Raw genomic sequence first — 18,960 nt, forward strand, 5'->3', positions numbered from 1 at the left:
TTTTAAGTGTTGGCCTTCAGCCAATTTTGAGCTTGAGTTGTTTTGCTCTTAAAGCCTTCGCCCTAGCTCAAAGAACTGTTTCACGTAAGGAACTTGGCATTTCAAAAATTTTAATGTTGTTGAGTTTTAGGTGTTGGGCCATCAGCTGATTTTGAGTCTGAGTTCTTTTGCTCATAAAGCCTACACCCTAGTTCAAAGAACTGTTTCACGTAAGGAATTTGGCATTGTAAAAATTTCAATGTTGTCGAATTTTATGTGTTGGACCTTCAGCCGATTTCGAGTTTGAGTTGTTTTGCTCATAAAGGCTTCACCCTATTTCAAAGAACTGGTTCCCGTAAGGAATTTGGCATTTTAAAAATTTTAATGTCGTCGAATTATAAGTGTTGGGCCTTCAGCCGATTTTGAGTTTGAGTTGTTTTCTCATAAAGCCTTCGCCCTAGTTCAAAGAACTGGTTCACATAACGAATTTGGCATTTCAAAAATGTTAATGTTTTTGAATTTTAAGTGTTGGGCCTTCAGCCGATTTTGAGTTTGAGTTGTTTTGCTCATAAAACTTTCACCCAAGTTTAAATAACTCGTTCACGTAAGGAATTTGGCATTTCAAAAAAATTAATGTGGTTTAACTTTAAGAGTTGGGCCTTCAGACAATTATGAGTTTGAGATGTTTTGCTCATAAAGCCTTCACCCTAGTTCAAAGAACTAGTTCACGTAAGGAATTTGGCATTTTAATAATTTGAATATTGTTGAATTTATGTGTTAGGCCTTAAGCCGATTTTGAGTTTGAGTTGTATTGCTCATAAAGTCTTCACCCTAGTTCAATGAACTGGTTAACGTAAGGAATTTGGCATTTTAAAAATTTTAATATTGTTGAATTTTAAGTGTTTATCCTTCAGCCTATTTTGCAGTTGTTTTGCTGACAAAGCCTTCACCCTAGTTAATAGAACTGGTTCCCACAAGGAATTTGGCATTTTAATAATTTTAATGTTGTTAAATTCTAAGTGCTGTGCTTTCAGCCGATTTTGTGTTTGAGTAGTTTTGCTCATAAAGCCTTCACCCTAGTTGAAAGAACTGGTTCACGTAAGGAATTTGGCATTATAAAATTTTTAATGTTGTTAAATTTTAAGTGTTGGGCCTTCAGCCGATTTTGAGCTTGAGTTGTTTTGCTCATGAAGCCTTCGCCCTAGGTCAAAGAACTGTTTCACGTAAGGAACTTGCCATTTCAAAAATTTTAATGTTGTTGAGTTTTAGGTGTTGGGCCATCAGCTGATTTTGAGTGTGAGTTCTTTTGCTCATAAAGCCTTCACCCTAGTTCAAAGAACTGGTTCACGTAAGAAATTAGGCATTTCAAAAATTTTAATGATGTTGTATTTTAAGTGTTGAGCCTTCAGCCAATTTTGAGTTTGAGTTGTTTTGCTCATAAACCTTTCACCCTAGTTCAAAGAACTGGTTCACATAAGGAATTTGGCATTTAAAATTTTTATGTTGTTGAATTTGAAGTGTTAGGCCTTCAGCCGATTTTGAATTACGTTGTTTTGCTCATAAAGCATTCACCCTAGTTCAAATAACTGACTCATTTAAGGAATTTGGCATTTTAAAAATTTTAATGTTGTTAAATTTTAAGTGTTGGGCCTTAAGCCGATTTTGAGCTTGAGTTGTTTTGCTCATAAAGCCTTCACCCTAGTTAATAGAACTGGTTCCCATAAGGAATTTGGCATTTTAATAATTTTAATGTTGTTAAATTTTAAGTGCTTTGCCTACAGCCGATTTTGAGTTTGAGTTGTTTTGCTCATAAATCCTTCACCCTAGTTCAAAGAACTGGTTCACGTAAGGAATTTGGCATTTTACAAATTTTAATGTTGTTGAATTTTAAGTGTTGGGCCTTCAGCTGATTTTGAGCTTGAGTTAATTTGCACATAAAGCCTTCGCCCTAGTTCAAAGAACTGTTTCACGTAAGGTACTTGGCATTTTAGTAATTTTAATGTTGTTGAGTTTCAAGTGTTGGTCCTTCAGCCGATTTTGAGTTTGAGATGTTTCGCTCATAAAGCCATCGCCCTTTTTCAAAAAACTGGTTCACGTGAGGAATTTGTCACTTCAAAAATTTTAATGTTGTTGAATTTTAAGTGTTGGGCTTTCAGCTGATTTTATGTTTGAGTTGTTTTGCTCATAAACCTTTCACCCTAGTTCAAAGAACTGGTTCACGTAAGGAATTTGGCGTTTTAATAATTTTAATATTGTTGAATTTATGTGTTAGGCCTTCAGCCGATTTTGAGTATGAGTTGTATTGCTCATAAAGTCTTCACCCTAGTTCAATGAACTGGTTAACATAAGGAATTTGGCAATTTAAAAATGTTAATGTTGTTGAATTTGAAGTGTTAGGCCTTCACCCGATTTTGAATTTGAGTTGTTTTGCTCATAAAGCCTTCACCCTAGTTCAAAGAACTGGTTCATGTAAGGAATTTGGCATTTTAAAAATTTTAATGTTGTTGAATTTTAAGTGTTGTGTTTTCAGCCGATTTTGAGTTCGAGTTGTTTTGCTCACAAAGCCTTCACCCTAATTCAAAGAACTGGTTCACGTAAGGAGTTTGTCATTTCAAAAATTTTAATGTTGTTGAATTTTAAGTGTTGGGCCTTCAGCCGATTTTGAATTTGAGTTGTTTTGCTCATAAACCTTTCACCCTAGTTCAAAGAACTGGTTCACGTAAGGAATTTGGCATTTCAAAAATTTTAATGATGTTGAATTTTAATTGTTGAGCCTTCAGCCCATTTTGAGTTTGAGTTGTTTTGCTCATAAACCTTTCACCCTAGTTCAAAGAACTGGTTCACGTAAGGAAGTTGGCATTTTGAAAATTTTAATGTTGTTGAATTTTAAGTGTTGGGCCTTCAGCCGATTTTGAATTTGAGTTGTTTTGCTCATAAAACCTTCACCCTAGTTCATAGACCTGGTTCACGTAAGGAATTTGGCATTTTCAAAATTTTAATGTTGTTGAATTTTAAGTGTTAGGCCTTCAGCCGATTTTGAGTTCGATTTGTTTTGCTCATAAAGCCTTCACCCTAGTTCAAAGAACTGGTTAATGTAAGTAATTTGGCATTTTACAATTTTTAATTATGTTGAATTTTAAGTGTTGTGCCTTCAGCCGATTTTGAGTTTGAGTTGTTTTGCTCACAAAGCATTCACCTTAGTTCAAAGTACTGGTTCACGTAAGGACTTTGGCATTTGAAAAATATTAATGTTGTTGAATTTGAAGTGTTGGGCCTCCAGCCGATTTTGAGTTTAAGTTGTTTTGCTAGTAAAGCCTTCACCGTAGTTCAAATAACTGGTTCACGTAGGGAATTTGGCATTTCAAAAATTTTAATGTTGTTGAATTTTAAGTGTTAAGCCTTCAGACGATTTTGAGTTTGAGTTGTTTTGCTCATAAGGCGTTCACCTTAGTTCATAGAACTGGTTCACGTAAGGTATTTGGCATTTTAAAAATTTTAATGTTGTTAAATTTTAAGTGTTGGGCCTTCAGTCGATTTTGATTTTGAGTTGCTTTGCTCATAAAGCCTTCACCCTAATTCAAAGAACTGGTTCACGTAAGGAATTAGGCATTTAAAAAAATTTAATGTAGTTTAATTTTAAGTGTTGGGCTTTCAGCCGATTTTTAATTCAAATTGTTTGCTCTGAAAATCCGCGTTTCTTTGGCAGTCCAGCCTAAATAAAGTACTTTTGTAAGATAAGGCTTGACTTTTAAATTCATTATTAAATTATAGTGGCTTTCAGGTGGTAATTAAGTCCCAGGATTAAAGCTGTGTTTAAAGAAAAAACAATTTCTTGGCCTCTTGTAATGTTTGATCAAATAATAAAGTTGTATGTTCGAGTGAAACTGACAGCCCCTTATTCTGGACCATTTCCACAATTTAAACTGCCATTCCTGTCCTGCGAGGTTCAGCAGGGTGTCTTAATCTGCTTAAACAATGCCGCTTAGCAACAATAGCGTAACGCCGCAATCGTATTTCCCTCGTAAGTCGCTGCTCAGTGCAGTGCAGCACAAAATATCTTTAGCGCTTTTATTTGTCACCGAATTTAATTATTTTTTACGAAATTAAATTCGGTAGACTTTACTGGTAATTGCTAATTTTGAAGCAACTCCTCAGCAGGGAACAACTATTTATTGAAATGTGACATTATCACCAAGAGCAACGCAGCGACACATTGTAAAATCTTAAACAATCTTCGGTCGTAAAACTTTTATTTCACTTTTATTACCGAAATCGACATATACGATCATCATCACCTATGTGTCTCATTCTAAACTATTACACAAAGCAAAATACTTGTGGCCAATATAGGCACCGTCAAAAGGTGTGATAAACAACCACAATCACTCCGCAGTGAAAAGTCTCGACAACGCCTTTTCCATCGCGAGCGTACCAAATCGTACAATTCATTGTCTCGCGCCCGACTCTTAACTTGTGTGTTATGCACTATCAGTCACTTTCCGAAGGGACAATACTTCCTGACCTATTGAATAGTTACTAGACATTCATAACGAGCTTTCAGTTTTATTCCAATTCAGATAATTAACATTTATAAGCACAAAACCATTTATCTTCCGAAATAAACTACTTGATTGCAAACCGAAAACGTGTTCATTAAAGAAAAAATAAAAAGTATGATGAATAAAACACTCAGGACATGTATGAAAAATGTAGAACTCTATATCAGTTATAAGAAACAAACATGAACAAAAATTTTAATTTCACCCGTAGATATAGCGTCACGCGGGGAAGAAGATGTGAGACTGCAATTTCTATAAACAATCGTAAGGGTGATTTACTCTCATACGACGCCTATGACAACTCACGCCCTGCTGATTCTCGAGACTCGTTCGTTAAGACGATGCGCTTTACAGAAGCGTTTGGCCAATTGAAAAACAAACCTGCAAGGAAACGTAGTAGGTGGATATGGATTGGGGCTAACAAATGAAAGAGGAAGCCGCCTGGTAGAATTTTGCACAGAGCACAACTCAATCATAGCTAACACTTGGTTTAAGAATCATGAAAGAAGGTTGTATACATGGAAGAACCCTGGAGATACTAAAAGGTATCAGATTTATTATATAATAGTAAGACAGAGTTTTAGGAACCAGGTTATAAATTGTAATACATTCCCAGAGGCAGATGTGGACTCTGACAATCTATTGGTAATGACCTGTAGATTAAAACTGAAGAAACTCCAAAAAGGTGGGAGTTTAAGGAGATGGGACCTGGATAAACTGAAAGAACCAGAGGTTGTACAGAGTTTCAGGGAGAGCATAAGGGAACAATTGACAGAAATGGGGGAAAGAAACACAGTAGAAGAAGAATGGGTAGCTTTGAGGGATGAAGTAGTGAAGGCAGCAGAGGATCAAGTAGGTAAAAAGACGAGGGCTAGTAGAAATCCTTGGGTAACAGAAGAAATATTGAATTTAATTAATGAAAGGAGAAAATATAAAAATGCAATAAATGAAGCAGGCAAAAAAGAATACAAACGTCTCAAAAATGAGATCGACAGGAAGTGCAAAATGGCTAAGCAGGGATGGCTAGAGGACAAATGTAAGGATGTAGAGGCTTATTTCACTAGGGTTAAGACAGATACTGCCTACAGGAAAATTAAAGAGACCTTAGGAGATAAGAGAACCACTCGTATGAACATCAAGAGCTCAGATAGAAACCCAGTTCTAAGCAAAGAAGAGAAAGCAGAAAGGTGGAAGGAGTATATAGAGGGTCTATACAAGGGCGACGTACTTGAGGACAATATTATGGAAATGGAAGAGGGTGTAGATGAAGATGAAATGGGAGGTACGATACTGCGTGAAGAGTTTGCGGGAGCACTGAAAGACCTGAGTAGACAACATTCCGTTGGAACTACTGACGGCCTTGGCAGAGCCAGTCCTGACAAAACTCTACCATCTGGTGAGCAAGATATATGAAACAGGCGAAATACCCTCAGACTTCAAAAGAATATAATAATTCCAATCCCAAAGAAAGCAGGTGTTGACAGATGTGAAAATTACCGAACAATCAGTTCAATAAGCAATAGTTGCAAAATACTAACACGAATTCTTTACAGACGAATGGAAAAACCAGTAGAAGCCGACCTCGGGGAAGATCAGTTTGGATTCCGTAGAAATACTGGAACACGTGAGGCAATACTGACCTTACTACTTATCTTAGAAGAAAGATTAAGGAAAGGCAAACCTACGTTTCTAGCATTTGTAGACTTAGAGAAAGCTTTTGACAATGTTGACTGGAATACTCTCTTTCAAATTCTGAAGGTGGCAGGGGTAAAATACAGGGAGTGAAAGACTATTTACAATTTGTACAGAAACCAGATGGCAGTTATAAGAGTTGAGGGACATGAAAGGGAAGCAGTGGTTGGGAAGGGAGTAAGACAGGGTTGTAGACTCTCTCCGATGTTATTCAATCTGTATATTGAGCAGGCAGTGAAGGAAACAAAAGAAAAATTCGGAGTAGGTATTAGAATCCATGGAGAAGAAATAAAAACTTAGAGGTTCGCCGATGACATTGTAATTCTGTCAGAGACAGCAAAGGACTTGGAAGAGCAGTTGAATGGAATGGACAGTGTCTTGAGAGGAGTATATAAGATGAACATCAACAAAAGCAAAACGAGGATAATGGAATGTAGTCGAATTAAGTCGGGTGATGTTGAGGGTATTAGATTAGGAAATGAGACACTTAAAGTGGCAAAGGAGTTTTGCTATTTGGGGAGAAAAATAACTGATGATGGTCGAAGTAGAGAGGATATAAAATGTAGACTGGCAATGGCAAGGAAAGCGTTTCTGAAGAAGAAAAATTTGTTAACATCGAGTATAGATGAAGTGTCAGGAAGTCTTTTCTGAAAGTGTTTGTATGAAGTGTAGCCATGTATGGAAGTGAAACATGGACGTTTAATAGTTTGGACAAGAAGAGAATAGAAGCTTTCGAAATGTGGTGCTACAAAAGAATGCTGAAGATTGGGTGGGTAGATCACATAACTAATGAGGAAGTATTGAATAGGATTGGGGAGAAGAGAAGTTTGTGGCACAACTTGACTAGAAGATGGGATCGGTTGGTAGGACATGTTCTGAGGCATCAAGAGATCACCAATTTAGTATTGGAGGGTAGCGTGGAGGGTAAAAATCACAGAGGGAGACCAAGAGATGACTACACTAGGCAGATTCAGAAAGATGTAGGTTGCAGTAGGTACTGGGAGATGAAGAATCTTGCACAGGATAGAGTAGCATGGACAGCTGCATCAAACCAGTCTCAGGACTGAAGACCACAACAACAACAACAATATGGATTCCTCGAACCAGTAACATATTTGCGGTGACAGTCCGTACACTCATACCTTGATTAGTAATCAATGATGTGGCACAGTGTAGAACGCTTTCTGTAAGTCTATGAACATGAAGCCTACCCACCTGTATCTACTATTTCCACGATGACGTGGGTGAATAAAGCAACCAGTGTTTCACCCGGATGGTTCCTCCCGAATATGTGGTAAGTGTTTGAGAAAATCAGTTTTCTGCCAGGAACATCATAATGACCGACCTTATATATACACTCTAGGTCCCTATAACAGGCGGTGATCAGCAATACAGGCCTGCAATTTTGTTTCGCAGTGATACAGGACGCTGTGCATATGAGTCTCCACGAAATGCTACGACAGTATCCTTAAGCACGAATATATTTTAAATGTACTATAAGCTGTCTTACGTTACACTACAAGGCAGATGACAAAGAGAGATCGCAATCATCAGTTGGCATTGTCAGTATATTGTTGCTGGGACGCTGTAGTGTGGCATGTCGTCACGTATTGCCCATGCTGGCGGAACGACATTCTCCTCTGGCGTCCTGCAGGGTGTGGCGAGAACCCACCACGTGGCAACGGAACAGAACAAGTAATTACGAGCTGTTGGCCGGTAACGCCATCAAGGGCCAATTAGCCAGTCGCCAGTTCCGCGCAGCTCCGCTCATTACATCTGGCGGGAGCGGGGGTGTGGGAGCTAGGGGGTGACGAGGTGGGGGCAGGAGGGGCGACCTGCAGCCTGGGGGCGGAGGAGGCGGAAGGGTCGCGGGAGCAGGCAGCAGGGGCAGAGACTCCTCCCGTCTAGGCCGAGGTTCAAGACAGTTGCACCCGAGCCATATACAAAGAAGAGTACTACTGAATACAGGACAAGGTCTGCCGGACCTCATCACGTTATGCCTTTTGTTTGGAGGGGGGGGGGGGGGGGAGGGAGGGAATATCATGAAGCACATGACTAGTCCGAAGAGAGTCACAGCAGTGTAAAGGGTTACCATGTAATAGGGTTTTACTTTTATTTAATATTATCCCGGCTAAGTATCTTTTTGATTACTTTTAAAACCCAATGTTAAACGTGGGTCACTACACGTATAGTCTTCCCAACTCTGAAAGAAAAAATCTTTATTAGCTTTACTACCAATGTTTACAGACGACGATACTTTAACCTTTCGTTCAATTGTTTTAGTTACGAATCGCTAGTTTGTTCTTCGCGTAGATCACATAACCTTGTTGTTGTTGTGGTCTTCAGTCCTGACACTGGTTTGATGTAGCTCTCTATGCTACTCTATCCTGTGTAAGCTTCTTCGTCTCCCAGTACTTACTGCAACCTACATCTTTCTGAATCTGCTTAGTATATTCATCTCTTGGTCTCCCTCTATGATTTTTACCCTCCACGCCGCCCTCCAATACTAAATTGGTGATCCCTTGAAGCCTCAGAACATGTCCTACCAACCGATGCCTTCTTCTGGTCAAGTTGTGCCACAAACTTCTCTTCTCCCCAATCCTATTCAATACTTCCTCATTAGTTATGTGATTTACCCATCTAATCTTCAGCATTCTTCTGTAGCACCACATTTCGAAAGCTTCTATTCTCTTCTTTTACAAACTATTTATCGTCCATGATTCACTTCCATACATGGCTACACTCTATACAAATACTTTCAGAAATGAGTTCCTGACACTTAAATCTATACTCGATGTTAACAAATTTTTCTTCTTCAGAAACGCTTTCCTTGCCATTGCCAGTCTACATTTTATATCCTCTCTACTTCGACCATCATCAGTTATTTTGCTCCCCAAATAACAAAACTCCTTTACTACTTTAAGTGCCTCATTTCCTAATCTCATTCTCTCAGCATCACCCGACTTAATTCGACTACATTCCATTAATCTGATAAATATCCAAATCAAAGTCTTGAATTGACAATCCTCAAAAACAATCTCGTCACGATCTATTCTTGATCCCCGTTTGATAAAGACCCATTTGTTGTTCTCTAAAGCTGTACGTCCTAAAAAACTTCCGAATTAGAACAGACTAGAGACTGGAGTATCGTAATTACAACGTATGGCTATTTATACTTTAATAAACACTATCTTTGGTGTCCCAAACCTACGTTCTATGACTATAATATTGACTTTCTTATTTATTGGAATAACTAATATTTTCTACTGTTTTTCCTCCTTCCCATGTTTCTAAAATTTATAATTAAATTTTCCTTTTCTTTTCTTTTTGCTTTCTATACTAGATATTTCCCTCTATTTGTTTTTTATTTATTATTCGTAATTACTACTTGTCGAGGGACTTGGGTCATTTTGTGACTTGATATTTTAAGGACATGGGAGCTAATTTGGGAGCTATTTTTCTTTTTTCAACACCGAGACGCGCTGTAGGTGTTACATCCCCCCCTCCAGGACTATGATAAGCGTAAACTGCCTTCGCTTATCATTGTTCTAGCAATGGATGTGATTTTTTATTTCTTTTTTCTTTCATTCGTACTCCATGCACATCATAAAAAATTTTGTTGCGTTATGTTTGACAAACATTAAAATTTAGACGGGCTTAACAGGTTTGCCCACTAAATGTCTCAAGACATTATATAATAAATTTCATAATTTTGGCCTAACCGAACTGCCACTAAACATTTCCCCAATTTGTAGGGCGCCAAACTAACTACGAAAAATGTACGTTCTAGTTTATTCAGAATAAACTTTATTGAAATAACGTGAACATAAATATGCTCTATTTCCACATTAACACTTGCATCCTCAGCAAAGCAAGTTATCACTTGATATGATCCAAAATCCTATGTAAACACTGACTTTACTGAACAAATTCCCGCTGAAATGCTAAACCGGCTAACCCAAAAAATAAGTTTTATGATGTCTCTGCATCTAGTAATCGTTTTACCGTTCAGTCTCGGCACAATTCTCTGAAAAATTGTTTGTGTATCTCTGGTAGGTATTCTAGTAAGACCCTTGAGGTCTCTTTTCTGCCCTGAATACAATCTTTTTGCACTATTCAGTTCACTGAATGTAATCGTTTTGAATTCTTCACTTCACCACTCTTTTTCAACACTCATAATTTGCCATCCCTCTATTTAACCAAATGTCTTCTTTTATCTGATTACCCAGGTGTGTTGTTTTTAATCCAGGAGGCAGAGCCTGTAATTATTTATGTTAATGACGAATCCAGCTGCTTGCTCAAAATCCAGAAAATAACTGCCTTCTGTCTAAACAATTTTAAATGGTTACTTCTTGCGAGCTGTTGCTATAGTGTTCATAAACAACATCAGAAACAAAATGCTTCCTCACCTTTGCTCTCTGTTCAATAACTGACCTCTTTTAGAATTACCATTCAACGATATGGGCTTTCGGAGCCGAAGGCCCACTCGTATATCGTTGATGACTGCACGACGCAAAGCTTTACGCCTCGAAATGTTATAATGTGCGTAAATTTTTATGGGACTTAACTGCTAAGGTCATCAGTTCCTAAGCTTACACACTACTTAACCTAAATTATCCTAAGGACAAACACACACACCCATGCCCGGGGGAGGACTCGAACCTCCGCCGGGATCAGCCGCACAGTCCATGACTGCAGCGCCTTAGACCGTTTACGCCTCGCCTGAGCCCACCAACACCTTCACTAGACTGTTGATGACTGGACGGACGAGTCTCGTTTCAAATTGTATCGAGCGGATGGACGTAAACGGGTATGGAGACAATCTCATGAATCCATAGACCATGCATGCCAGCAGGGCACGACTGTTCAAGCTGGTGGAGGCTCTGTAATGGTGTGGGGCGGGTGCAGTTGGAGTTATGTGGGACCCCTGATACGTCTAGATACGACTCTGACAGGCGACTCGTACATAAGCACCCGGTCTGATCATGTCCATTACACATTCTGACAGACGTTGGAAATTCAAGCAGTAAAATGCGACACCCCCCCCCCCCCCCCTCAAGTCCAGAATTATTACAGAGTGGCTGCAGGAACACTCTTCTGAGTTGGAATAGTTCCGCTGGCCACCAGGCTCGCCAGACATGAACATTATTGAGTACATCTGGGATGCCCTGCAATGTGCTGTTCAGAAGAGATCTCCACCCCCTCGTACTCTTACGGATTTATGGACAGCCCTTCAGGATTCATTATGTCACTGCCCTCCAGCGTTACATCAGCCATTATTCGAGTGCATGCCACGTCGTGTTTCGGCACTTCTGCTTGCTCGTGGGGGCCCTACTTTATATTAGGCAGGCAGGTGTACCAGTTTCTTTGGCACTTCAGTGTAAAAACAGGTTAGCTGTCAGTTTGGACAAGAACCGCCACGTAATAGTATTGTTCAGAGCACATCAGTGAACATGACATTGCTCCAGGTGCCAGCACGTTCAGAGTGTCTGCAGTGCTCACTTTATGAAGTAAGCGCTAACCAGCAGATGGCTCGACGCTGTAGGCGGGGCGGCACCAGAGGAAGCAGTGGCGTCAGCACCAGACCCCACAGAGCCGATTCGCTCCGGCACCCACACGGCCCGGTGAGCATGAACACCACATAGACCGCATGCAGGAGAAGCTGTCCCCAATGCCATATTCTGCCCACACGAACAGTGCAGGTGAGAAGTAGTTTGTCCGTACGCTGCACGCCCTTGTCATGAGCCACAGCCACCGAGATACCCACCGGTTGCAGAGCACCAAGTCACCAGCTTCGGATGCACCACGAACTAGCGGCTAGCAACACCCATGCCCACAAGAGAAGATACGTAGACCCACGGATCTCTTAGATCCATAGATGCGAAGGTGCTGACCGTCATATGTCTCAACTCAGAGCTGAATGTTAGTAAAAAGTGAGGAATATTTTATGGGCCTGGCACCAGGCCGTTTTACTACAACACTAGTGTCTTGCACTCAAGTCACTGCAGAACGTCGGACTGGCGGTGATGTCACCGAGCCATCAGCGCCATGGACGGTCCGTCTACCTGCTGTATCGATATTTCCGAGCCTCTGAGCGCTTCGCTTGGCGACGGCATCAAGTAACTGTGTCAGTGGCAGAGCAGCAGTTCATCACCATGCCGTACCGCGTAACTTTCTTGGCTGCCCGACCTGCTTCTCTTGCACTGAGGTGACGAAAGTCATGGGCTGGCCGCAGTGGCCGAGTGGTTCTAGGCTCTTCAGTCTGGAACCACGCGACCTCTACGGTCCCAGGTTCGAATCCTCCTTGGGACATGGATGTGTGTGACGTCCTTAGGTTAGTTAGGTTTAAGTAGTTATAACTTCTAGGGGACTGATGACCTCGAAAGTTAAGTCCCATAGTGCTCAGAACAGTTTGAACCATTTGAACTAAAGTTGTGGGATAGCGGTATGCGCATATACAGATGACAGCATACAAGGTGTAAAACGGCAGTACATTGGAGGAGCTGTCATTTGTACTCACGAGATCAATGTGAAAAGGTTTACGACGTGATCATGGCCGAGGAGTAGTAGTTGGAGCTAGACACATGGAATGTTCCATTTCGGAAATCTTTAGAAAATACACTACTGGCCATTAAAATTTCAACACCAAGAAGAAATGCAGATGACAAACGGGTATTCATTCGACAAATATATTCCACTAGAACTGACATGTGATTACATTTTCACGCAGTTTGGGTGCATAGATCCTGAGATATCAGTACCCAAAACAACCGCCACTGGCCGTAATAACGGTCTTGATACGCCTGGGCATTGAGTCACAGAGCTTGGATGGCATGTACAGGTACAGCTGCCCATCCAGCTTCAATACGATACCACGATACCTAGAGTAGTGACTGGCGTATTGTGACTAGCCAGTTGCTCGGCCACCATTGACTGGACGTTTTCAGTTCGTGAGAGATCTGGAGAATGTGCTGGTCAGGGCAGCAGTCGAACATTTTCTGTATCCAGAAAGGCTCGTACAGGACCTGCAACATGCGATCGTGCATTATCCTGTTGAAATGGAGGGTCTCTCAGGGATCGAATGAAAGGTGGAGGCACGGGTCGTATCATGTCTGAAATGTAACGTTCAAAGCGCCGTCAATGCAAACAAGAGGTGACCGAGACGTGTAACCAATGGCACCCGATACCATCACGCCGGTTGATACGCTAGCATGGCGATGACGAATACACGCATTTCTCCTCATTACACGAGGCCTCGCAACAACGTTTCACCTGGCAACGGCGGTCAACTGCTGTTTGAGTATGAATAATCGGTTGGAAACTTTCCTCATCTCAGCATGTTGTAGGTGACGCCACCGGCGCCAACCTTGTGTGAATGCTCTGAAAAGCTAATCATTTGCATATCAGAGCATCTTCTTCCTGTCGGTTAAATTTCGCGTTAGTAGCCCGTCATATTCGCGGTGTAGCCATTTTAATGGTCATTAGCGTACAATATTCCCTGATCCACAGTGTCAAGAAGTGCTGAAAATACAAGATTCCAGGCATTACCTCTCACCACCGGAAACGCTACTGCCGACGGCCTTCACTTAATGACCGAGAGCAGCGGCGTTTGCCTAGAGTTGTCAGTGCTAACAGACAAGCATCGCTGAGAGAAATAACCGCACGACGAACGTATCCGTTAGGACAGTGCGGTGGAAGTAGGCGTTTGTGTACTGTGGCAGCAGACGACCGTCGCTACCGCACTTTCTAGCAGCACGACATCACCTTCAGCGCCTGCCTTGGCCTCGTGACCATATCAGTTGCCCCCTAGACGACTGGAGAACAGCGGTTTGGTCAAACAAGGTCAGATTTCATTGGTAAGAGCTGATGGTGGGGTTTCAGTGCGGAAGGTACGGACCCAGGTTGTCAAGAAGCCACTGTGGATGCTGGTGGTGGCTCCGTAATGGTGTGGGCTGCGTTTACAGAAAATGGACTGGGCCCTCAGGTCTTAATTGGACTGGTCGCTGACTGGAAATGGTTATGTTAGGCCTCTTGAAGAGCATTTTCAGCCATTCATGGTCTTCGTGTTCCCAAAGGACGATGGACTTTTTGTGCTCGACAATGCTCCATGTCACCGGGCCACAACTGTTTGCGATTGGTTTGAAGAACACTCTGGGCATCTGAGCGAATGATTTGGCCGTCCAGATCGCCCGACATGAATCCTATCTACAATTTGTAGATCATAATCGATGGATTAATTCGTACAGAAAATCCTACATCGGCAACACTTTCGCAATTATGGGCGGTTACAGAGGCAATATGGCTCAATATTTCTGTAGCGGACATCCAATGACTTGAGATCGTGCCACGTCGAGTTACTGCACTACGCCGAGCAAAAAGAAGTCCGAAACGACACTACGAAATATCCCATGACTTTTGTCAGTATAAATCTTGCAGCACCTCAGCGCAATGACTTTGTTTTACTCAGCCGCGCGAAGGACATATTTTGCGGCGCAGCAAGGCGTTCAGCATAGTTCTACTCGGACCGTGTGATCTGTTTTACCGAGATTTCATCTTGACCCATTTTGGTTTCTTTTCCTATTCACGCCGCTTCATCGCCTCTGGGTTCCTTTAGCGACTGTTTTAGTTAACTGCCATCCTGCCAGCTAATACGCGTTGCTAAGAGCTTTACGTGATCTGCTAATTATGTTAGTAATTTGTTCAGTTGGTTATTTGGGCCCTCAGTTCACACGGTCTTCCTTACAGTCCGATTACAATATCTCAACTTTATCATACGTCGATCACAAAACAAAAATTATAAATGTAACCTTCCTTGTTGTAATTATCTATATGTGTTTGTTAATGGTACACGGTTTCCGTCGAAGCCATATTTAGCTTTTAGCGTGGTGAGATGCAGGAGACAGCATTCGGCAAAATTTTAGAGTCTGAGCTAATAACGCAGTTAAATTTTCGTCTCAGTTCAAGCTAGCATGCACCTGCTGCAATGTGATTATGGCAATTGAAGGGTTTTCGATAAAATAATTGGATTCTGAGTGACCAGTATTTCATTTAGTAACATTTAGGATATGCACATGTAGAGCTTTCATTTCATATTACCTACCGGGATCTTGTGGAAATGATCAACTGCATGTGCGAAAGACAATGAAGTGTAGTCGACTGTAATGGGTTTGTGTAGCGCAGTATCGAGTTTCTTTTAAATGATTATGAGAGGTAGTAGAGGCTAAAAAGGAAGTTTCAGCTCTTAATCTGCACGTCTATGATAGCACCAAGGGGATCGAAGAGCTTCATGTCGCCTTCTGGCAAACTAATCATAATCAATATTTATCCCATAAGGCACTGTGAAGAGGTTCGGATTTAACTTAGGACGTTGGTGCAAAGTCTTACTATTAGCTACTGTGCGGCCTCACTTCTCCTCTGTTGTTGGACAAATAATAGTGGTGAAACTTTCTTCCATATCCAGGATCAAGCTGCCTACCTCTGTGTCGAGTGCCATTGCACAAGAGTGCGCCAGAGCCCTCACAGGCAGATTATTCTATTTGAAACTTTACACTGGGCGCTGATTGTCCTAGTAAAATAATATTTCTGTATTCCATATATGTGTATATTTGAGCTAATTATGTTCATTGTATTGTAACGACAAACCCTGTATCACGGTAGAACCAGCTCTGATCTTACAGCCGAGCGACTTCTCCCGCCATCCAAGCTAGGCTCGATTCGAATATCACCGAAGTGCTTCGTCTGCCTTTTTCGCGGTTGGTCATTATTCTCCTGGTTATTAATACTTGTGAAATAATGGAATGTGTAAGTAGGCTGTTTACGTTTTTATGTTGGTAACACCACGTCGCGCTCTGTATGAAAATCACTGACTGTGCTATGTGCAGTCTGTGGCTGGTTGGCATTTCTGGAATATTCGCTATTGTAGTGTTGGGCAGTTGGATGTGAACAGCACGTAGCGATGGGCAGTTGGAGGTGAGCCGCCAGCAGTGGTGGATGTGGGGAGAGAGATGGCGGAATTTTGACAGCGGACGATCTGGACGTGTGTCCGTCAGAAAAAGGAAATTTGTAAGACTGGATGTCATGAACTGATATATTTACACATATATTACTGGATATCATGAACTGATATATATACACATATATTATGACTTTTGAACATTATTAATGTAAATACATTGTTAGTACTCTGTAAAAATCTTTCATTTACTGACTATGCCTATCGGTATTTAGAATCTTTTATTTAGCTGGCAGTATTGGCGCTCGCTGTATTGCAGTAGATCGAGTAACGAAGATTTTTGTGAGGTAAGTGATTCATGTAAGGTATAGGTTATTGTTAGTCAGGGCCATTCTTTTGTAGGGATTATTGAAAGTCAGATTGTGTTGCGCTAAAAAAAAAATATTGTGTGTCAGTTTTGTGTTGATCAGAATAAGTAAAGAGAGAAGTGTCTGAGTACATTGAGTTTCGCTCAGCTGTTGGAAAATCAAATCACGTAAGAGCTTTATCAGCACAGTCATTTATATTTTTCAAAAGGGGACGTTTCAAATGATAGCACGCTATTGAGAAATGCTTTAATTTGAAATTGAATTAAATATGCTTTTTATTTTTCAAATAGTAATAATAGAATATTACCATTTTGGCGCGCAACTTCCGAACGCAGCAGCCAATCGCGGAGGAGAACCACAATGTAGGCGGTGTTTCTCACGATAGCAATGCAGGACAAACCATCTGGATGTTATGAACTGATATATATACACATATATTATGACTTTTGAACATTATTAAGGTAAATACATTGTTAGTTCTCTATAAAAATGTTTCTTTTGCTGACTATGCCTTATCAACTGCTCTAAAAAGAGCTTCTTGTAGTCGAATATGACTGCTGCAAAGCCACAAACATTACTAGAGCTGGACGTCCAGCACCGTGTCTCCTACTCCTTGTCTGCTACTCCTTCGGCCACTTCCCACAAACGCTGACGACTGCAGCAAGCAGTCTGTCGCCCACCCTCGACGTCTCCGAGGAGCTAGTTGCCAGGAAGCAGCGCATAACAACCTGCAGTTTGTCAGTCTCTTCCATCAGTGCATATCCCCATTTAGGGCCCGTATCGTCGCTATTATCATTTCCCATTCGTCTCTTCTCCGCTTACATACAATACTGGCCATTAAAATTGCTACACCAAGAAGAAATGCAGATGATAAACGGGTGCGCATTGGACAAATATATTATACTAGAACTGACATACATTTTCACGCAATTTTGCTGCATAGATCCTGAGAAATCAGTGTCCAGAACAACCACCTCTGGCCGTAATAATGGCCTTCATACGCCTGGGCATTGAGTCAAACTGAGCTTGGATGGCGTGTACAGGTACAGCTGCCCATGCAGCTTCAACACGATACCACAGTTCATCAAGAGTAGTGACTGGCGTATTGTGACGAGCCACTTGCTCGGCCAACATTGACCAAACGTTTTCAAATGGTGAGAGATCTGGAGACGTGCTGGCCAGGGCAGCAGTCGAACATTTTCTGTATCCAGAAAGGCCCGTACAGGACCTGCAACATGCGGTCGTGCATTATCCTGCTGAAATGTAGGATTTCGCAGGGATCGAATAAAGTGTAGAGCCACGGGTCGTTAACACATCTGAAATGTAACGTCTACTGTTCAAAGAGCCGTCATTGCGAACAAAAGGTGACCGACACATGTAACCAATGGCACCCGGAACCATAACTCCTGGTGATACGCCAGTATGGCGATGACGAATACACGCATCCAATGTGCGTTCACCTTGATGTCACCAAACACGGATGTGACCCTCATGATGCTGTAAGCAGAACCTAGATTCATCCGAAAAAATGACGTATTGCCTGCCATTCGTGCACCCAGGTTCGTCGTTGAGTACACCATCACATATGATCCTGTCTGTGATGCTCCATGCTGCTGCAAACGTCGACGAACTGTTCGTGCAAATGGTTGTTTCCTTGCAAACGTCCCCATCTGTTGACTCAGGGATCGAGACGTGGCTACACGGGAGTAGCAGAGCGGTCTTGGTCGCTGCAGTCATGGACTGTGCGGCTGGTCCCGGCGGAGGCCACATTTTTTGTGGCTGCACGATCCGTTACATCCACGCGAATAAGATGCCTGTCATCTCGACTGCTAGTGATACGAGGCCGTTGGGAGTAAGCACGGCGTTCCGTTTATTACCCTCCTGAATCCACCGATTCCATATTCTGCTGACAGTCACTGGATCTCGACGAATGCGAGCAGCAATGTCGTGATACAATACACCCCAACCGCGATAGGCTACCTTTATCAAAGTCGGTCAACTGCTGTTTGTGTATGAGAAATGGGTAGGAAACTTTCCTCACATCAGCACGTTATAGGTGTCGCCACCGGCGCCAACCTTATGTAATTGCTCTGAAAAGCTAATCATTTGCATATCACAGCATCTTCTTCCTGTCGGTTAAATTTCGTGTCTGTAGCACGTCATCTTCGTGGTGTAGCAATTTCAATGGCTCACAGCCTACGTTCCTTGCTATGTCCTATGCTCGCGGTGGGCAGTGTTATAACCCTACGGCACATAACTGTTCCACTGAGGAGTACGTGCAAATAATTCACCTACAATATTGCCACAGCTTACTGTGACGCTGACTCGTTAGGAAAAAGGACAGCTTCTTGCGCTGGCGAAGTCATGTCATCCCGAAAACGTTCTCAGCGGACGCTTGAAAGTGGGAGAG

The sequence above is a fragment of the Schistocerca gregaria genome, chromosome 8, assembly GCF_023897955.1.
Source record: "Schistocerca gregaria isolate iqSchGreg1 chromosome 8, iqSchGreg1.2, whole genome shotgun sequence".
Lineage (NCBI taxonomy): Eukaryota > Metazoa > Arthropoda > Insecta > Orthoptera > Acrididae > Schistocerca > Schistocerca gregaria.